This window comes from Vigna umbellata, chromosome 1, assembly GCF_029865625.1.
Source record: "Vigna umbellata cultivar VRB3 chromosome 1, Vumbellata_1.0, whole genome shotgun sequence".
Taxonomy (NCBI): Eukaryota; Viridiplantae; Streptophyta; class Magnoliopsida; order Fabales; family Fabaceae; genus Vigna; species Vigna umbellata.
Genome location: NC_142165.1, coordinates 54894087 through 54913838, shown reverse-complemented (window position 1 = coordinate 54913838; position 19752 = coordinate 54894087).

The following is a 19752-nucleotide window of genomic DNA, read 5'->3' as shown; positions in this document are numbered from 1 at the left end:
AGGTTTTCTTCTTCCTCTTCTCACTGTAATGGGTCCGGTTATGATGAAGGAATGAGCTTCTTGTCTTTCGCAGAGGAAAGGTAGCTGTAATAACAGGGATGGATGATGGTTGAAAATTGGGTGAGGGGATAGGTTTCTGGGATGTGCGTGATGGAGAAATTGATTCCAGTGGGTATGGTTCTATTGAGTGGATGGAGGAATTGTGAGAGAAAGGGAGGTGTGGTTGGGGGTGATGAGCAGAGAAGGGTTGAAGATAGTGGGCGTTGGCCGTGGGATAAGGTGTTAGGATGAAGATGATGGGTGTTGGAGGTGTCGCGGGTACGGATGTTGGAGATGATGGAGAGTGGTCAGAGGTGAATCTGGATGGTGGTTTGCTCGAGAGGACAAATTGTGAACAAAATGGCAGGGGATTCGTAGTTGACGGTATACCCAGATTGAGAGGAGCACATGGTCTACTAGACGAACAAAACCGTTTCCATTCTTTTAGTTTTTTTTATAGGAACTGATATGGAAATGCATCAGTTTTTTTCTTTGCTTTTTGTTACATATTTTCTGGGTAATGGACGTTAAAGTCATGCTAGGAAATATATACCCATCTCCTCTTATATTCATATCTGATGTTGCAGGCATTGAAATCACATATTGGATGTATTTAATGAACAGGTGAAGTCACAAAAGAGGCAAACAAATATGTACTGATCAAACATCTTCATGCATATCCATATAGCATCATTCATTCATACCCAACATCATTCATTCATATCTAGACACATGACAGGGGGCATGCATTCACATAAGACAAGGCCAAGAGCTTAGACAGATAAACTTACCTTCGCAGCTTCAAACGAAAATATTCATTTTGGTTCTCGCTCCCTCTGCCCTCTTCGAGTGATCTTTGCTCTTGATTACCAAGTCCGGTGATAGGCGATGAGAGTCCGTCCCCCCCCCCCGTTTGATGGTGAGGTTTCTCTCCTTTTTTATTAACCGTGATTTAGCCTCCCTCTCCTCTCAGAACCAAAGCACACTCCTTCCTGCTGTACTGCTTCATGGGAACTCTGAGATATCCTCTGGCGCAGGATTCTCCTTTTGTCTCTTTTCTTTCTTCATGTTTAAATTGGATCAGCTGGGAAAAGCCATTCACACATCCTTTCCCTCTTTGATGTATGATGGCAACTCTCCATAGGGAATTTTAGCAATAGCAACCAGAACTTTCTCTTGCTGCTGGAGTATTTTTAGCATTAATGTGTAATGTTTCAGTTGCTTTGTGTTGCAGAGAAAGGCTTAGTTGACCTTTGTGTTTAATGTTTTGTTTTGTTTTGTTTTTTCTTTTTTTTTTAACATTTGACAGAATGAATTAAAATAAAAAGAATGTAAAACTAGAATAAAATAAAACAGACTAAAATAAAATAATTCTAAATAGAATAATCAAGAATAAAATAAAATAAAACACAATAGAATAAAATACAATATAATAAAATACAATGGCTCAAAATAATAAAATAACCTAAAATAAGAAAATAAAAATAACAATAACATAAAACATAATAACATAAAAATAAAAAAAATAAAATTCATTATTATTTATTTATTTACCCGGACGAAATTGGGTGTTGACAGCTGCCCCTCTTTACTTAGATATTACTGGATAATATGAAAATTTGATATTTTCGTATTATCTGGATAAAAGCTAAGTAAAGATTGAAACACTAATTTCGTCTGGGATTCAAAAGGGAAAAGACTAGAGGGAGAACTGATCCAAATACGATATTTGAAATCAATGAAGATTGTAATGACGCAACAAAGAAAGTTCGAGCATTGCCTAGCAGAAGGCTGGAATACAAAAGCGACACTTGAACTCGGGGTGCCAAAGAAAATTGGGCTTTGGGGCCAGACGAGCTGGGCTTGGTGGGCCAGTGTAGAAACTGGGCTTTGGGGGCCAGTGTGGAACTTGGGCTTTAGGGCCAGTGTAGAAACTGGGCTTGGGGGCCAGGCGAGCTGGGCTTTGGGGCCAGTGTAGAAGCTGGGCTTTGTGGGCCAGTATGAAAACTGGGCTTTAGGGGCCAGTGTAGAAACTGGGCTTTGTGGGCCAGTGTGGAAACTGGGCTTGGTGGGCCAGTATAGAAACTGGGCTTGGGGGCCAGTGTAGAAACTGGGCTTGGGGGCCAGTGTGAAACTGGGCTTTGGGGCCAGGCGAGCTGGGCTTTGTGGGCCAGTATGGAAACTGGGCTTGGGGGCCAGTGTAGAAACTGGGCTTTGTGGGCCAGTATGGAAACTGGGCTTTGTGGGCCAGTGTAGAAACTGGGCTTTGGGGGCCAGTGTAGAAACTGGGCTTTGTGGGCCAGTATGGAAACTGGGCTTTGTGGGCCAGTGTAGAAACTGGGCTTTGGGGGCCAGTGTTGAAACTGGGCTTGGGGGCCAGTGTGAAAACTGGGCTTTGGGCCAATGTGAAAATTGGGCTTTGTGGGCCAGTATGGAAACTGGGCTTTGGGGGGCCAGTGTTGAAACTGGGCTTGGGGGCCAGTGTGGAAACTGGGCTTTGGGGGCCAGTGTAGGAACTGGGCTTTGTAGGCCAGTGTAGAAACTGGGCTTTGGGGGCCAGTGTAGAAACTGGGCTTTGGGGCCAGTGTTGAAACTGGGCTTTGGGGCCAATGTTAAAATTGGGCTTTTGGGCCAGTGTGTAAACTAGGCTTGGGGGCCAGGCGAGCTGGGCTTTGGGGCCAGTGTGGAAACTGGGCTTTCAAATTTTGAAATTCTTGAAACTTGTAATTTGTGAAATGTTTTGTAATTTTGACAGAAATTTGATTTATGAAAAGACATCAAGGTTTTGAAACCTTTCATCTCAAAGTATTAAATTCTTGATGCGGGATCAGAATGTCAAGACCCTAATATGAGAGAAAAAGTTTGATCGACATGAAACAATATGGCTTGAAAGAGAAAATCTGAATTTTATTCTTTTTTCTGTTTTTGAAAAAGGATTCGATAACCATTCATATGAGGAGGGTTTCGATCAGAAAACACTTGCTTTGTTTTGTGTTTTTTTTTTTTTTTACTTGGGTCAATTGTCTTACATGCAATCATCAAACTGGTCATTATTTTCAATGCTTCGAAAAGTAAGGAATGTCATACATCCGAGATCTAACTTTGAGATTATTACATTTTGACTTTTTCTTCCGAGACATCGACGCACACATGCTTGAATTTACTGGCGAGTGAAGAAAGAGAGCTGTTTAGAATTGTTCAAAAGAGAATGTGACAGCCATGCGGGCTTGTCACCTCTTACGCTCCTTAAAGGAGAAGAGTGCCAAACATGAGGTATCTAAATAGTTGCCCCGGTTTGGTGTAATGAGTATGATGATGAATCCCTGATAATTTGGGTGAAAAATTCGAGTAAGATCCGCAAAGCTGCCCCAGTTTTGAGATTATGGTTTGATGAATTTCAAGGAAAAATGCGTGGTGAGGTCCACCAAGCTGCCCCAGTTTTTGTTGTTGTTATTTTTTTTTTGGCATGGGATTCTGTTGGGAAGAGGTAGTGGGCATGAAAAGATCGGCTAAAAGGATGGCCCAATTGGTTTGATTTTCTTTTGTACGCTTTTAACCAGTTGGTAGGGAGATCCCCTCTTCTTGAGACATTAGTTTTTTTTCTTTCTTTTTTTTTCATTTTCAAATTTTTTTTTTGTTTTTGTTTTTTGGACACATTGCAAGTCATTTCTTCTTATCGCAAAATTAAGCTTTATGAAAATTTGAGCAAACATTATTCAATCTGTGTGGACTTTATTAGGCTTGTAATGTGGCTAGGGCTAGAAGGTATCGAAAGAAAGGGTTAAAGGCCCAAATAAATGCTTGTCGGTTATTATTTTTTTAAAACAAGGGTTATCATCTGGCATTGCGTCAACTATTTGACCTTTTGAGCATTTTGTTTTTCTTGAATCTCCATTTTTCATCATTTTTTTTTTCATCATCACTTTGTGATGATTTTTTTTGTTCTTTTTGTTTTTCTTTGTTCACTCTTCTTGATGAAATTTCTTCGTTTGATCATTGAGTGTTCTTCATTTGCATCATGAGTTGACTTCTACCTGATGACAACCCTTGCTTGGGGATAATTTGAAAAAAGAGTTTATTTTTGGCTCAAACGGGGTAACAATGGTTATAGTTTTTGCTTTTTGGATAAAGAAAGAAGGCCACACATCATTTTGAACTCTGATTGCCTTATTTCCAAAAGATTAACTCCACGACTAGATGACCTCAACATGAGTTTTTTTTTCCTTTCTTTGCCTTTCTAGATCGCCCTTTCGGGTTTTCAATCTAGTGGGCTTATTCTCTTTTTGAAAGTTCTTTTGTTTGTCTCAATGGATTCAGGGATCACCCAACTAGCACCAGCGAGAGAAATTTTGGCCAGGCCAACTTGCCCCAGTGTAAAGGTTCACTTTGTTAGTGAGGGCAATGATAGTGTTTGTTGGGGAAAATCCTTTATTTTGGAAAAGGTAAATGGTGAAGGTTTTCAAGCAACATGCGCACAAACGTCTCGACAAAAACGTCAAATTGTTATTTTTGATTCACCATCTGACCTCGGAATAATCTGACATTGCAACTTTTGTTTTCGATTATCATTTTTTATTCCTTTTTGCTATTTTTTTTGAAAAAACAAGAGTTTGATGATTTACAAGAAAGACAAGTGACTCAAGATTGCCTTCATCATTTTTGTTCTTTTCAATTTGTTCTTTGCGGCTTTCGTTCTCCACGACACCCTATTAGGACATGATTTCCAGTAAACCTTGGAGATACCTCGTTATGAAAGTTCGCATTAAAAGTCATGGATGGAAACATGATATCAATGAGCATAGCCCTCATGGCAAGACAATTCAAAACATGAGCAAAACAACATCAGTTTCGCCTTTTACAATAACCTATGCTTTCCCACATAGTCCTAGAGTCCTCTTCATTTGTTCATGGCATTTGTAGAGGCGAAATCATGCCTTGCCACAGTGCTGGATTGACTTTCTTCAAACTTTAAACATCCTGAATCGATCAAAGATTGCACTTTATGCTTTAGAGCCTTGCATGCCTCTGTTGAATGTCCATGCGCTCCTTCATGATAATCACACCTGGCATTTATGTCATAATTCTTTGGGTAAGGAGGTCGTACAGGCCTGGTGGGACAAACCTCTATGAGGTTGTTGCGGAGAAGATCTGGCAGTAGCTCTGTATAGGTCATGGGGATTGGAGTAAAGTTGGCGACCTTTTCATCACGATTGTAATTTCTTCGCTGAATGGCTCGATTGGACCCATAGGAATGTGACATTTGAGGATAGGCAGTAAAATGTGAATTAGCTCTTCGTTCTTCATGTCTAGGACCATACTCATTTAAACTTGCTACTAGCTCTGGGCCTAGTGCAATTTTTCCATTTCTTATGCCACCCTCGACCCTCTCTCCAATTACTACTATGTCAGCAAAACTTGAGGAGACACTGCTTATCATGTGTTCATAAAATGGTGGTTGTAGAGTATTCAGAAATATGGTAGTCATCTCCTTGTCACTCAGAGGCGGTTCTACTTGAGCAGCAATTTCTCTCCACCTTTGGGCATATTCTCTGAATGATTCAGACTCTTTCTTCAACATGTTCTGCAATTGTACTCTATCAGGTGTAAGATCTTTATTATATTCATACTGCCTTAGGAATGCATCAACCAGATCTTTCCATGAGTAGATGTGAGTCGTTTCTAAGCGCATGTACCAAGTTAAAGCCATGCCAGTTAAACTTTCTTGGAAGAAGTGAATCAAAAGTTTTTCATCGTTGGCATAAGCTGCCATTTTTCTGCAGTACATGGTTATATGACTCCTTGGGCAAGTATTTCCCCGATATTTCTCAAACTCTGGCAACTTGAACTTTGGAGGTATCACCACATCAGGAACTAAACATAGTTTTCTAGCATCTCCAAATTCAAAACTCCCTTCGCCCTCTATGGCTTTCAACCTCTTCTCGAGCATTTCTAATTTACCCTTGTCGTCCTTAAAATCTGCTGGTGTAACGACATAAGATGTTGACTTCATCTCGGGTTGTTTTTTCATTATCATGCTCTCAATACCTGGTTGGATCGTCTTCTCCGGAATTGTGAAAGTGGTTTCCCCAGGCTCGTCTTGTACTTCAACTGCATTATCTTCGGCCTTTTGAGCGTCAAGATGTTCCAAGTCCACTACTGAGGGTGGAGTGTAATTCGGGGGAAGACCATAGGAAGGGAAAGTTTGTGCCTCTGGAACTCTTTGTCGTGGTCGTTGTGCGCACGAATCTCCAGGGCTTTGTAAGGCATTCAGAGCCTCTAAGATTTGACTCATTTGTCCCTTCAGCTCTTGGATATCGGCTTTCATCCCCTCTTGAACTTCTCCTTGGTTCTCCATGATTTTTCCACTGGTTCGTGTCCCTTAGGGTGTTTTGGAGACTTAGTCGTATTATTATTTTTAAATCTGAATTTCATTAGATGAAATAAATTAAGAAAAAGAAAATAAAACGAAAAGAAAAAGAGAAAAGACAAAGTAACGCAATTACTATAGTAAGAAATTATAAAGATGTGAAAACATTGCCAAATGTATAATCTGGAAATTAACATGAAACAAAGCCAATAGGATGGCTCATCATTCAGAAGTTCCAAAAAGTGAGTCATAGGAAGTCTTGGTCAACTGACTCGGGCCTCATCCATCCGATTCTTGCAACAACTGAGGAAATTTTCAATCCCCTTGGGCGGGTTAGAGATCGGTATTGCAGACTCAGCATCAGCTAATAACTTTAGAAGACCTTCAATGGCTTCATTGGCGAGGGAAGCTTAGTTATGAGAGACTTCTCTTTCAATTCCCCCTTGCTCAACAATATGCTTCTTCATCTGAATTATCAATTCTTTATGTTTCTTCTCTGATCCAGCCCGATGCCAACGTTCCTTCTTCAGTTTTGTCACTACTGCTTTTATCCACTGCTCGTCATTTTGAAACTGTTTTTCACAATTTGGGTAGGTGAAATTAACGTGAATTACAACTTGATTGTCTTAACCCTTTCTACGTTCCCTTTCCTAAGGAAAACTTTCATTAATAATCCATAATCTTGAGCCTCCCTCCGACCATTGCCCCAAGTGTCTCTAACCTGATGAAGCAATTCAGCAAAGGTTCCTTCCTCTTAAGATCTGCGATATGGCCAGAGATGCAGGCGTGGGCGCTACCCAGATTGCTTTTGTGCTAACACAACATTGTGATTAGTACAACATTGAATACCCATGAGGGGTACATTAGGGTACTTCCCGCAATGATATATGATGTGTGGTCCTTGCTGCCCAGAAAACACGTCATTTAAACATTTCCTCCTCTAAGCCCGCACAGAGTTGCGCTCATTCATTTGCCTCTTTCATCTTTGGTTTACACCGCAACAACTCCTCCACGTGACATGTGGCATTCAAAATGGCCTTACTCATGCGAGAGATCTTCTTTCTACATGGATCATAACCTTGACTAAGGGTCTTGGAAACTTCAGTTAAGACAATAGTGAGTGGATTCTTTAGAGAAAACTTTGTATCCCACAAAATGCGTTCATGGTGACATAGCCGATAAAATCCGAGATATTAGCAAAGAGCGTGACACCATAGAGGACAAGAGCTAGCACATTCGTAATTGTTTCCCACTCTTCCCCCTTATCCGAACGATACAAGTGCCACTCTAGGTAACCCTGAGGAAGGTTCCTCGCTTTACCCTTAAGCATGAATCCTCTTTCCAACTTCATTGGATGCACTCTTATGATTCTCACTTGCTGCAAGATAGGGGTATACTGCCCCAGGTAGTTGTAGGAAATTTTTCCCTTGAGAGGTATATCTAAAATTTGCTCGTATTCTTCTACCATAGGCACCAATTGGAAATCCCAGAAAGTGAAACATCTCAGTGGTGATTCACAGTACTGGGCTAAAACAGTAATGGCCGTGTTTGAACTTTCACCTTTAACAGGCTCAACAGATTCTCATACTCCTTCCTGAATGCATCCTTTTGGGGTTGTCTTCATTTTCTTCAGCAGTTCTCTCAGGCCATCCATATTACCCTCCTTTACTTCAATGGCTAAACATTTCCTTTAAAATGTCTGAACTTGAACCTCCCTTGACTTCAGATCTCATGTTAATTTCCATTTTATCTTAAAGGCTTAGTCACAAATTTATAATTTCTCGACTATAATCCACAAAGTGTGACAAGACCATAAAAAGCATGAGAAAAAGAAAGAAAAGAAACAAAAAAAACAAATGTATCAAAAGATATGGTGATATGTACAAGGTGTTTAATTTTATTAAGCAAAAATAACGATTACAAGACAACACACATCTCCCTTTGTGCCCTAGGAGGGTTCAACGGTCAAGATTCAAGGTTAGGTACATGCAATCTCACAAGGATGGTTCCCTAAGCCTAAATATCAATGGTCACTAGAGCTATGGCCCCCTTCACAGCATCTCCACAATAGTCGAGTAATCAACTAGATGTGAAAACACAAATGAAGAAAACAGACTCTAGCTGGGGTTCTCACGATAGCCAAACAGGAAGTATGTCCCAAATGGCACCGCTACACAACCCCTCTATTTCTAAGTTACACTCAGGCCCGGGTATAGGGTCCCACTCATGATATGCATAAAGTGTGTGTGTGTGAAGGGAGAATGCAATGCATACCCCAAACCCTCACCTGCAAAACAACCAGAAGATTCCCAGGCAGATATAACACGTTTTCTACCCTAGGGTTCAATATCCAATAAGCAAATTTATTCACATGCGATTATTCAAATATCAAAGACAGATAAAGAAAAAGGGAAGAAAAACATAAAGAAAAACCACATTGAATTCGCGCATATAGTTAAATGGCTTGACTCTCTAACTTCCCCAGTGAAGTCGCCATCTGTCGCAACCGGAATCGCGACGGGACGACGATCCAAAAAAAGAACGGTTTTTTGAAAAAAAAAGAGATTTGGAGTCGCCACCATCGTTTATTATGGGAAACTACGGGAAAACCATAAAACGATAAAGCACGGTCCACGAAAACCAAAGATTGGGTTCGGGAGTCGGTTACGCGTGGGGAAGGTGTTAGCACCCCACAACGCCTGCCCTAAGGCAGTACCTTTAACTAAATGCACGAATATGATGTGGTTTTCAAAATGTTTAACTATCCCCTAAAATAAAATTCTAAATAAACAAAACATATTTTTTAGTTTTTTGGGCCCGACAAGGATTGACCTTGGTCCTACGTATCCTCATTCAGAATGAGAAATCAGGGTTACGTAGTTCTTTTGAATCTGTTTGAGAAATTTGTTTGGAAATTGTTTGAAAATTTGTTTTGAAATGATTTTGGATTTTTGGGAAGTGAACCTGACAAGGACGAACCTTGCTCCTACGTATCTCCACTCTTAATGGAGAATCAAGGATCACGTAGTTCTGGCAGAAAGACTGTTTGTTTGCTTGAAAGTGTTGATGTTTTTAGTTTTTGAAGATTTTACAGTTTTTTGTATCTTTTGAGAAAAAGGTGAAAATGTTTTTAGCACAAGGACGATGCGAGCGATCACACATGCGCTTAACCTTAAAAGCATATTTTTGTAATTTTATTTGAGAAAGAAGAAAAGGTTTTTAGCACAAGGACGATGCGAGCGATCACACATGTGCCTAACCTTTAAAACATATTTTTATAATTTTATTTGAGAAAGAAGAAAAGGTTTTTAGCACAAGGACGATGCGAGCGATCACACATGTGCTTAACCTTTAAAACATATTTTTATAATTTTATTTGAGAAAGAAGAAAAAGGTTGTTAGCACAAGGACGATGCGAGCGATCACACCTGTACTTAACCTTTAAAATATATTTTTGTATTTTTTATATTTTTTATAAAAAGGATAAAAGGTTTTTAGCACGAGGACGATGCGAGCGATCACACACGTGCTTAACCTTTAAAACATATTTTTGGTATTTTTTATTTAAGAAAGAGAAAAGGTTTCTAGCACAAGGACGATACGAGCGATCACACATGTGCTTGACCATTAAAATATTTTCATTATTATTTTTATAGAAGAAAGAGAAAAGGTTTCTAACACAAGGACGATGCGTGCGATCACACATGTGTCTAAACCTTTAAAATATTTTTATTATTATTTTTATTATTATTATTTTTTTAGAAGAGAAGAAGAAAAGGTTCTAACACAAGGACGATGCGTGCGATCACACATGTGTTTAAACCTTTAAAATATTTTTATTATTATTGTTAAGAAGAGAAGTAGAAAAGGTTCTAACACAATGACGATGCGTGCGATCACACATGTGTTTAAACCTTTAAAACATTTATTATTAAATTTTTTTAGAAGAGAAGAAGAAAAGGTTCTAACACAAGGACGATGCGTGCGATCACACATGTGTTTAAACCTTTAAAATGTTTTTATTATTATTTATAAAAGTGCATTTAAAAAGAATAGATAAATATTTAAAATGGAAACAAAAACAAATAAAATAAAATAAAATAAAAGGATAAATAAATAAATAATGAAAATAAAGTAAAAAGTAAAAGGATAAAATAAAAGTAAAATACTAGGTAAATGAAATAAAATAAAAGGTGTGGAGGTGCCAAATAGAAAAAAGGGGTGTTTAATAAAAAAAGCAAAACTGGGCCGAAGCCCAGGGGGAGAGGGGTGCGAAAATGAGAATAAGGGGGCGCAGGAGGAAATTTGTTTTTTTTTTGTTTTTTTAGGAACAGAACGGGTCTTAGCCCAAGGCAAGGAATGGACGCAGGGGTGTGAAGGTGAGAAGTGGAGGGTGCGCGAAATGTGTGCCCAGGCCCAATTTTTTCTTTGTTTTTCTTGTTTGCAAAAATAGAGTGGGCTTAAACCCGAACGAAATGGGGGTGTGAGTGGAGTTGCAAGTGGTGTCTAAACCAATTTTATTTCCAATAACGGACTGGGCTTAAACCCAAACAGAGAGGAGTGTGAAAAGGAAAGTAGGGGTGCAAGGAAGAACATATCATTTTTTTGTTTTAGGGTTTGGCCCAATTGTTTTGTTCAGAAATCCTAGGGGTTTCAGCATTTCCCCTTTCATTCCCAACTCATACTCAGTTCTCAGGCCCAAGATCCCTTTCCCCTCCTGGAGGTTCGCCGCCGCTCCCAGAGGTACGTCCGAGACCAAACGGCCGCCACGGTGTCACTGCTTCCAGCCACCGCCGCACGCCCAACCTCCATCCGACTGGCAGCCGCAAGCCACCGGAGTCGTCGCCAGTCGAGGCGAAATCTCTCCTCCTCCGTCGCACGTCACGCGCGGGAAGTTCTCTCCTTCGTGAATCGCCCCTTGGGCGAGCTCGACCACCGCGCCGGCCAAGGCTCCGCTAGCGTTACCGGTCGTCGCCAGAGATGCCTCCGGTCACCACGTCAACATCCTCCTTCCCTTCTCGCTTGCAAACAGGGGAAGCCCTTTCCCTCTTCTTCTTGCGGCTGCCATCGCCAACAACCCTTGCGAACCATACCTAGGTTTTCTTCTTCCTCTTCTCACTGTAATGGGTCCGGTTATGATGAAGGAATGAGCTTCTTGTCTTTCGCAGAGGAAAGGTAGCTGTAATAACAGGGATGGATGATGGTTGAAAATTGGGTGAGGGGATAGGTTTCTGGGATGTGCGTGATGGAGAAATTGATTCCAGTGGGTATGGTTCTATTGAGTGGATGGAGGAATTGTGAGAGAAAGGGAGGTGTGGTTGGGGGTGATGAGCAGAGAAGGGTTGAAGATAGTGGGTGTTGGCCGTGGGATAAGGTGTTAGGATGAAGATGATGGGTGTTGGAGGTGTCGCGGGTACGGATGTTGGAGATGATGGAGAGTGGTCAGAGGTGAATCTGGATGGTGGTTTGCTCGAGAGGACAAATTGTGAACAAAATGGCAGGGGATTCGTAGTTGACGGTATACCCAGATTGAGAGGAGCACATGGTCTACTAGACGAACAAAACCGTTTCCATTCTTTTAGTTTTTTTTATAGGAACTGATATGGAAATGCATCAGTTTTTTTCTTTGCTTTTTGTTACATATTTTCTGGGTAATGGACGTTAAAGTCATGCTAGGAAATATATACCCATCTCCTCTTATATTCATATCTGATGTTGCAGGCATTGAAATCACATATTGGATGTATTTAATGAACAGGTGAAGTCACAAAAGAGGCAAACAAATATGTACTGATCAAAATCTTCATGCATATCCATATAGCATCATTCATTCATACCCAACATCATTCATTCATATCTAGACACATGACAGGGGGCATGCATTCACATAAGACAAGGCCAAGAGCTTAGACAGATAAACTTACCTTCGCAGCTTCAAACAAAAATATTTATTTTGGTTCTCGCTCCCTCTGCCCTCTTTGAGTGATCTTTTCTCTTGATTACCAAGTCCGGTGATAGGCGATGAGAGTCCGTCCCCCCCCGTTTGATGGTGAGGTTTCTCTCCTTTTTTATTAACCGTGATTTAGCCTCCCTCTCCTCTCAGAACCAAAGCACACTCCTTCCTGCTGTACTGCTTCATGGGAACTCTGAGATATCCTCTGGCGCAGGATTCTCCTTTTGTCTCTTTTCTTTCTTCATGTTTAAATTGGATCAGCTGGGAAAAGCCATTCACACATCCTTTCCCTCTTTGATGTATGATGGCAACTCTCCATAGGGAATTTTAGCAATAGCAACCAGAACTTTCTCTTGCTGCTGGAGTATTTTTAGCATTAATGTGTAATGTTTCAGTTGCTTTGTGTTGCAGAGAAAGGCTTAGTTGACCTTTGTGTTTAATGTTTTGTTTTGTTTTGTTTTTTCTTTTTTTTTTAACATTTGACAGAATGAATTAAAATAAAAAGAATGTAAAACTAGAATAAAATAAAACAGACTAAAATAAAATAATTCTAAATAGAATAATCAAGAATAAAATAAAATAAAACACAATAGAATAAAATACAATATAATAAAATACAATGGCTCAAAATAATAAAATAACCTAAAATAAGAAAATAAAAATAACAATAACATAAAACATAGTAACATAAAAATAAAAAAAATAAAATTCATTATTATTTATTTATTTACCCGGACGAAATTGGGTGTTGACAAAAATTAATGTGGAATTGAGAGAGTCTTGCCTATTTCATCTTATAAAAAGGAAACACTTTGTAATAAAATGATATATGTGTTTCACAAAAAATGAGATTTCTATATGTGAGAACCTTTTGGAATTCTAAGTTAAAATAATCCAATTTTTATTTTATCATGACAACTTATGACAATCAACTCGATGAATGAGGGTTGTGTTGACTGTGCTGTTTGACGCAACAATGTACAACTGTAAATAATGTCCTTGCATTGGTCGGGCCACTACAGGAGGATTAGCCAAGATGTCCTTCACTTTATCAAAAGCCTTTTCACATTGTTCATCTCACTGCTGGGTGATCCCCTTTTTCATATTCTTAAGAATAGGTTTAACATGCTCGGCTAGTCGGGGGATAAAACGTGACAAGGATGTCAACCTGCCAACTAAGCGTTGTGTTTCCTTTAAATTGGTAGGACTTCTCATTTTCAAGACCGCATGGCATTTGTCCGGATTGGCCTCAATTCTCTGAGAGGTTAACATGAATCCCAAAAAGTTCTCGACAGATACACCGAAAGTGCATTTAGAAGGATTTAACCGCATACCATACCTTCGTACTTGTAGAAAAACTTCCTCCAAGTCTTGGAGGTGTTGCTTCATGGACTAACTCCTGACTACCATGTCGTCGACGTATACTTCCATACATCTTCTTATCTGATGATGAAATATTTTGTCTATTAAACGTTGGTAAGTGGCTCCATCATTTTTTATATCGAACGACATTACTTCTTAACAGAAATTGGCTCGTTCAGTTATGAAAGCTATCTTTTCTTGATCTGGTGCAAACATAGGGATTTGATTATACCCCGAGTAGGCATATAGAAAGCTTAGCACTTCATGACTCGAAGCACCATCTACCAATCTATCAACACTGGAAAGGGGGTAAGAGTCTTTAGGGCATGCTTTGTTTAACTCTGTGAAGTCGACACACATCCTCCATTAGCCATTTGATTTTTTGACCATGACTACATTTGCCAACCATGTAGTATATGTTACCTCCGGAATGAATCTTTCCTCAAGGAGTTTGGTAACCTCCGCTTGTATATCATTTCTCTTCTCTTCGCAGAACCTTCGTTTCTTCTGAGCCACCAGCGTGCTTCCTCGAATATGGCTAGTTTGTGTGTCATAACGCTCAGATGAATCCCAGGCGAACAAATCCGCATTAGCTTTCAAAAGTTTCCCCATATTTTCTTCGTCAGTCTCTTCTAGCCTTCCTCTTATAGATGTCACCCATGACTTGTTTTTCCCAAGCACAAATTGCTTAATATCTGCTTGAGGTTGTATGCGGTCACCGATGTTTATTCGCGGGTCGAGATCAACTGCAGCAGTTTCTGCTGCCCTGCTCTTTCTAGGGGGAATGAAAGGTATGACTTTTAAGCCATCAACATAGCATTCTCGATTGATCCGCCCGCACAGTACATATGGTTCCTTTGTCCGAAAGGAAACTTCATGGTCAGATGAGGGGTGGATACCATAACTCTGAAAGCGTTCAAACATGGTCGTCCCAATAAGACATTATACGAAGTATTTGCTTCTATTAGTAAGAATCTTATTCTGAGCTCTTTCACCTCTCTACATGTTCCAAGTCAAGTCCTCAAGCCTAAATATCCTCGAGTATCGACTCTTTCTCTTGCGAACCCCACAATTTGTTCATTGAATGGGGCTATTATATCTTCAGATAAATCCATTTTTAGGAATGTTTTCCAATATAAGATGTTGATTGAACTGCCTTGACAACACCTTATTGACATTGTATCGAGCTATTTCGGTTGTGATGACCATGGGATCATCTTGATCAGAGTCAGGGGAATGGAAGTCTTCATTAGTAAAGGTAATAGGTGGCAAAGATCAAGACTTTCTATCCACCATGTGAACAATTTTCAAGGTCCTTAGGTGCGTTTTGCGGGCCGAGGAGGATGTTCCTCCTCCTACGAAGCCTCCATAAATGGTATTGATATGCCCGTGAACCGATCGCTCACGCCCGTGATTGTGACCGCGACTGCGGCTACAACTGCGCCTCCGTCTTCGGTCATCATTTTGGTACGATCGTTCGGGGCTTCTGCGTAGATATTTTTCCCTAGGGGGGGAGGGGACTTCTTACTTGGACCTTTTCTTCTTTTACATATTTACTCAGATGGCCTGCTTGGATGAGCCTTTCTATTTCATCTTTCAACATAACGCATTCCTCTGTGGTATGGCCACGATTCTGATGGAAATGACAGCTCTTCCTCTCGTTTGCATTTTTAGGAGTTGGTTTCTTTCGGAATGTGAGAAGTTCAGTGTTAAGGGCTTCTTCGAGAACCTTTGCCCTAGGTGCATTGAGGGAGGTATAGTGATTAAACTTTGGGTATCTGAGGAGTATCCCTCCGAGGCTACCCTCCGTTTTTGTCGTTATTGCCGAACGATCGCTTCCCTTCCTTCTTGTTTCCACCTGTAGAGGCTTCCTATTGTTGGTTTTTCCTTGAGTTTCTAATATCTTCAATACGAATAAACTCGACAATTCTTTCTTGGAGTTCGTCAATAGTTTTGGACGGTTGTGCATATAAATTTTTCAGCAAATGATCTTGTCCTTAGGCATGAAGGCAAATTGTTGATGATAAAAGTGTGATTGATATCTTTAACTCGTCGTGCGGTTTCATTATATCTTTTCATAAAGGCCTTCAAGGTTTTCTCCTTTTCTTGTTTGATGTTTACTAATTTCGCCGGCGTTAGCTCTTGTACCCGACTGGACGCGTATTGTTTTCGAGAAAGAGTTTCAACAGTAGCGAAACAATCCACTATGTTTGGGAGAAGGGTGTTGTACCATGCTAATGCCTCCTCCTTGAGTGATAATGAAAAAGCTCTGCACATGACCAGATCGTTGTTCGTATAGAACGCCATTGCGTTAACGAACGTCCTGAGGTGATCGTCTGGATCAGTTGAACCATCATATTTATCCAATGTAAGAGGAGCTTTTTCCGGCATATGAGTTTGTATGATAGCAGCCGTGAAGGGAAGTAAATTGGTAGGCCGAACGGTTCGCAAAGGCGTCGGGTTATGTGTTATTTCGTTATTTGCTTCCCTTCTTTCCTGGCCATTCAAATTGGTGTGGTGGGACGATTGTTGATTTTGACTTGCCTCATGGTCACTATCGCGGTTGTGAACTTGTTGGGTTGTTGATGCCGTATGTTGAGCGGGTTGCTCAGCATGAGCATGTTCCGCCCTTAGTGCCGCGATTTCCTCCCCGTGCTTCCGTTGCATCTCCAACAAATGTGCTTGCATTTGTACTTGCATATCTCTTATAAGCTCTTTGGTGCTTTGTTGCTCCTCCATGTTTCTCGTGGTCACCATTGGGTTTCTTCTGCTTCTCCCTCGCCCCACGGTGGACGCCAAAATGTTTCTGTATGGATATGTGTAGGACTGAGAAACGTACCATTCTGATGTAGCTTTCCTGTCTTTCGATGCTTGAATCCTCTACTCCGCTTGCTTTTACTCTTGACTAAGGGGGAGGTACCTATAAAAGGCACTTTGACGCTGAAGTTAGGCATAGTTCAGTGAATTATTCTAAATCCAATCTTTGAAATTTTGTCAAGCGTACTTGCCTTTTAGACTTAATCTTGTATTTATAAGTTATCCCACACTTAGCACAGATCCAATAGAATAAAAATAAACTTACCTTTAGACTTGGTCAGTTACTCGTAAACAGTTTATCAATATATTTAATCAGATATCCTTAATTAATATTCTTTAATCATTATGGTATTATTTTATTACCTGCTGGATTATTAACCCAACCATAATATAAATACTGGCTAAAGTATGGCCCATCATAAATAACTCGGAAGCTTGTCTTACCGCGGCCCAATGACTTATGTGCTAGTCCAACGTAAATAAAACAATTTGTTCTGACCAACCTTCGTTGATTGGAATGGAATAGTTGTAGATAATGACCGCTCTACCACTCCTTATACCCTATATAAAGTTTTAGAAAAATAAAAATTCTATAAAATGAAACTCATTTTAATAAAATTTTATTTATAATTTAACTTTTAATAATAAAATATTCAAATGTATAAAATCATATATATATATATATATATATATATATATATATATATATATATATATAATATATATATATATATATAAGGGACAATCGTATATTTAAAAAACAAACTTTTTTTTTTAATTTGAACACAGTTTTTCTACTGATAAAATATTGTTCACTTTGGGCTAAGCCCTTATGGATTTGCTTTTGGTACCATTTCAAAATGTCTCTTACGGAAAAACGTATCTTATGTGTATATAAATTCATATTCATCTCTTATTTTATTTGATGTAAGACTTTGTATCCAACAATAACGATCAAGCTAATTTATCAAACCTTGTAAATCTACCCTTTCTATATTTTTAAGTGCGCCTCCGGCATTTTGACATTTAGATTACCAGTTATGAAAATCTTCTATTACGCAGTGTAGAAGTGTTTTTTTCTAATTAATAAAATGCATTTGGAAAAGAGCTTTTCAAAATGTGTTTTTTCCATTACACGTTCCTTCCCAGCAACGGTGATAAAAGTTACAATGATAGTGGTGTGGTGTAGGAATAAAAACTAGAATATCGAACTCAACACCCATTTAAATACTTATAGGCAACTTTTTCCTGCACCTCCATCTGTCATATAAAAACTTTCTACTTTGTTAATTTTGGATTGAATGTAGAAATGACTTTACAATTATATAAGTAAATTTTTTTATAAATTGAATGATTCGAAAGTTATTTTTGTCTTTTTAAGTTTCACAATTAAAAAGTTTCTTTTTTTCTTTTCAAAAGATAGTTTCTGCATTGCACAATTTGGAAGCTAAGAGTAACTTTTAGAAGTGGGAGAATTGTACAATCCAAAAATCATCTGACTTCTGGATACCACAATATAGAAGTCTTTTTAAAAAAAGGACTTCCAAATTGCATAATTCAAAAATTATTTTTTATCTCTAAATTGCACAATCCAGAAAAGGATAAAATCTGAATCTTTTATAATAAGGGTACAGAAAGAAATGTATGGAGGTGTAGGAAGAAGTTGTCCGAACTGTAATATGGTGAATCCAGATTTTGGGTCTCCTCCCTTCATCCAAAGTCCTCCAGTGTTTTCCCTTTTACAGTTGTAGATGGGCCTGGAACAAAAAGCATTATTTGGTGATTTATTGGATAACGTAAAATATGTTAATAGTTCTTTATTTAAAATTTAATAAATATTTAATTTAATTAAAAATAATAATATTATTTATTATATTTTTCTAATTTAATAATTATTAAAATATTATTTATATTTTATAATAATTTTATTAAAAATGTAAAATAAAATAACTAAAATAAAAATAATAATAATGAAAATAAAAATGGTATTCAAAATCACATTAAAAATATTTAAATAAAATATAAATTTAAAATTTGTTAATCGGATATATAGATCCGATAATATACGAGTCGGATATGCATATCCGATTAAAAATCTTTTTAAAATTTTATTTTTTATTTAATTTTAATAATTATTTAATTTAATTTAATATAATTTAACATATTTAAATATTTATTTTTATTATTATTATTATTTTTAGTAATTTCAGTAAAACTATTATAAAAATATATTATATTTTAATAATTATTAAAATATAAAAATATAATAAATAATATTATAATTTTCAATTAAATTAAATATTTATTAAATTTTAAATAAGAAAAACTGTTAACATATTAAAATTTTTGTTTCTATTTAAAATTTAATAACTGTTTAATTTATTTTAATATTTTAATATGCTGTAATATATATTAATAAATCAAATCAAATTTATATTATTATTATTATTATTTCATTTTTTAATCTTTATTTCTATTATTATTATTATTTTTATTTTTTTAATATAACTATTATTATAATATAAATTATATTTTAATAATTATTAAAATATAAAATTATATTAAATAATATTTAAATTTTAAATTAAATTAGATTATTATTAAGATAGTGTGAAGTGATTTTAATAAGAAAGGTAAAAAAATTAATAAAGTATTTATTAAAGTGTCTTTAATAAGAGAAAAGAAAATAAAAATATATTTATTAGAAAATAAAATTTTTAGAAAAGTTAAAGGTGTATATGTCAGAAGGTTAAAATGGAATTTTTAGAAATGTAAGATATGGAAGTGTAGGATAAAACACTCTAAGATGGATAAATAGGTCGGTCCCACCCGCGCAGTTGGTTAAACCCGCTTTTTAAAAGGAACTGGATAATTAAAGTACTCTTTTTCTAAGCCCGTATTGATAAAAAAAAAAGACAAATAAATAATCTGGTTTCTAGGTTGAAAATAACAACATGAAAAACACTTCAGAACAGAAAACTATCATATTAGAAGAAATAGTTATGGTAGTGGTTGTGTTCATAATTGTCATGGTGGTAGTGGCTACTATTATGACGTGGCATTGACTATGGGATGATGACATGGATTGCATGGTATATGTGTGTGTGAGCTTACAATTTTCCGGTGTAAACAAATCACATTCTCTTTCTTTGTTACAATCCACTGTCACTATATATATATTAATTTGGTTCCCATAGCATTTGGCCTTGGACTA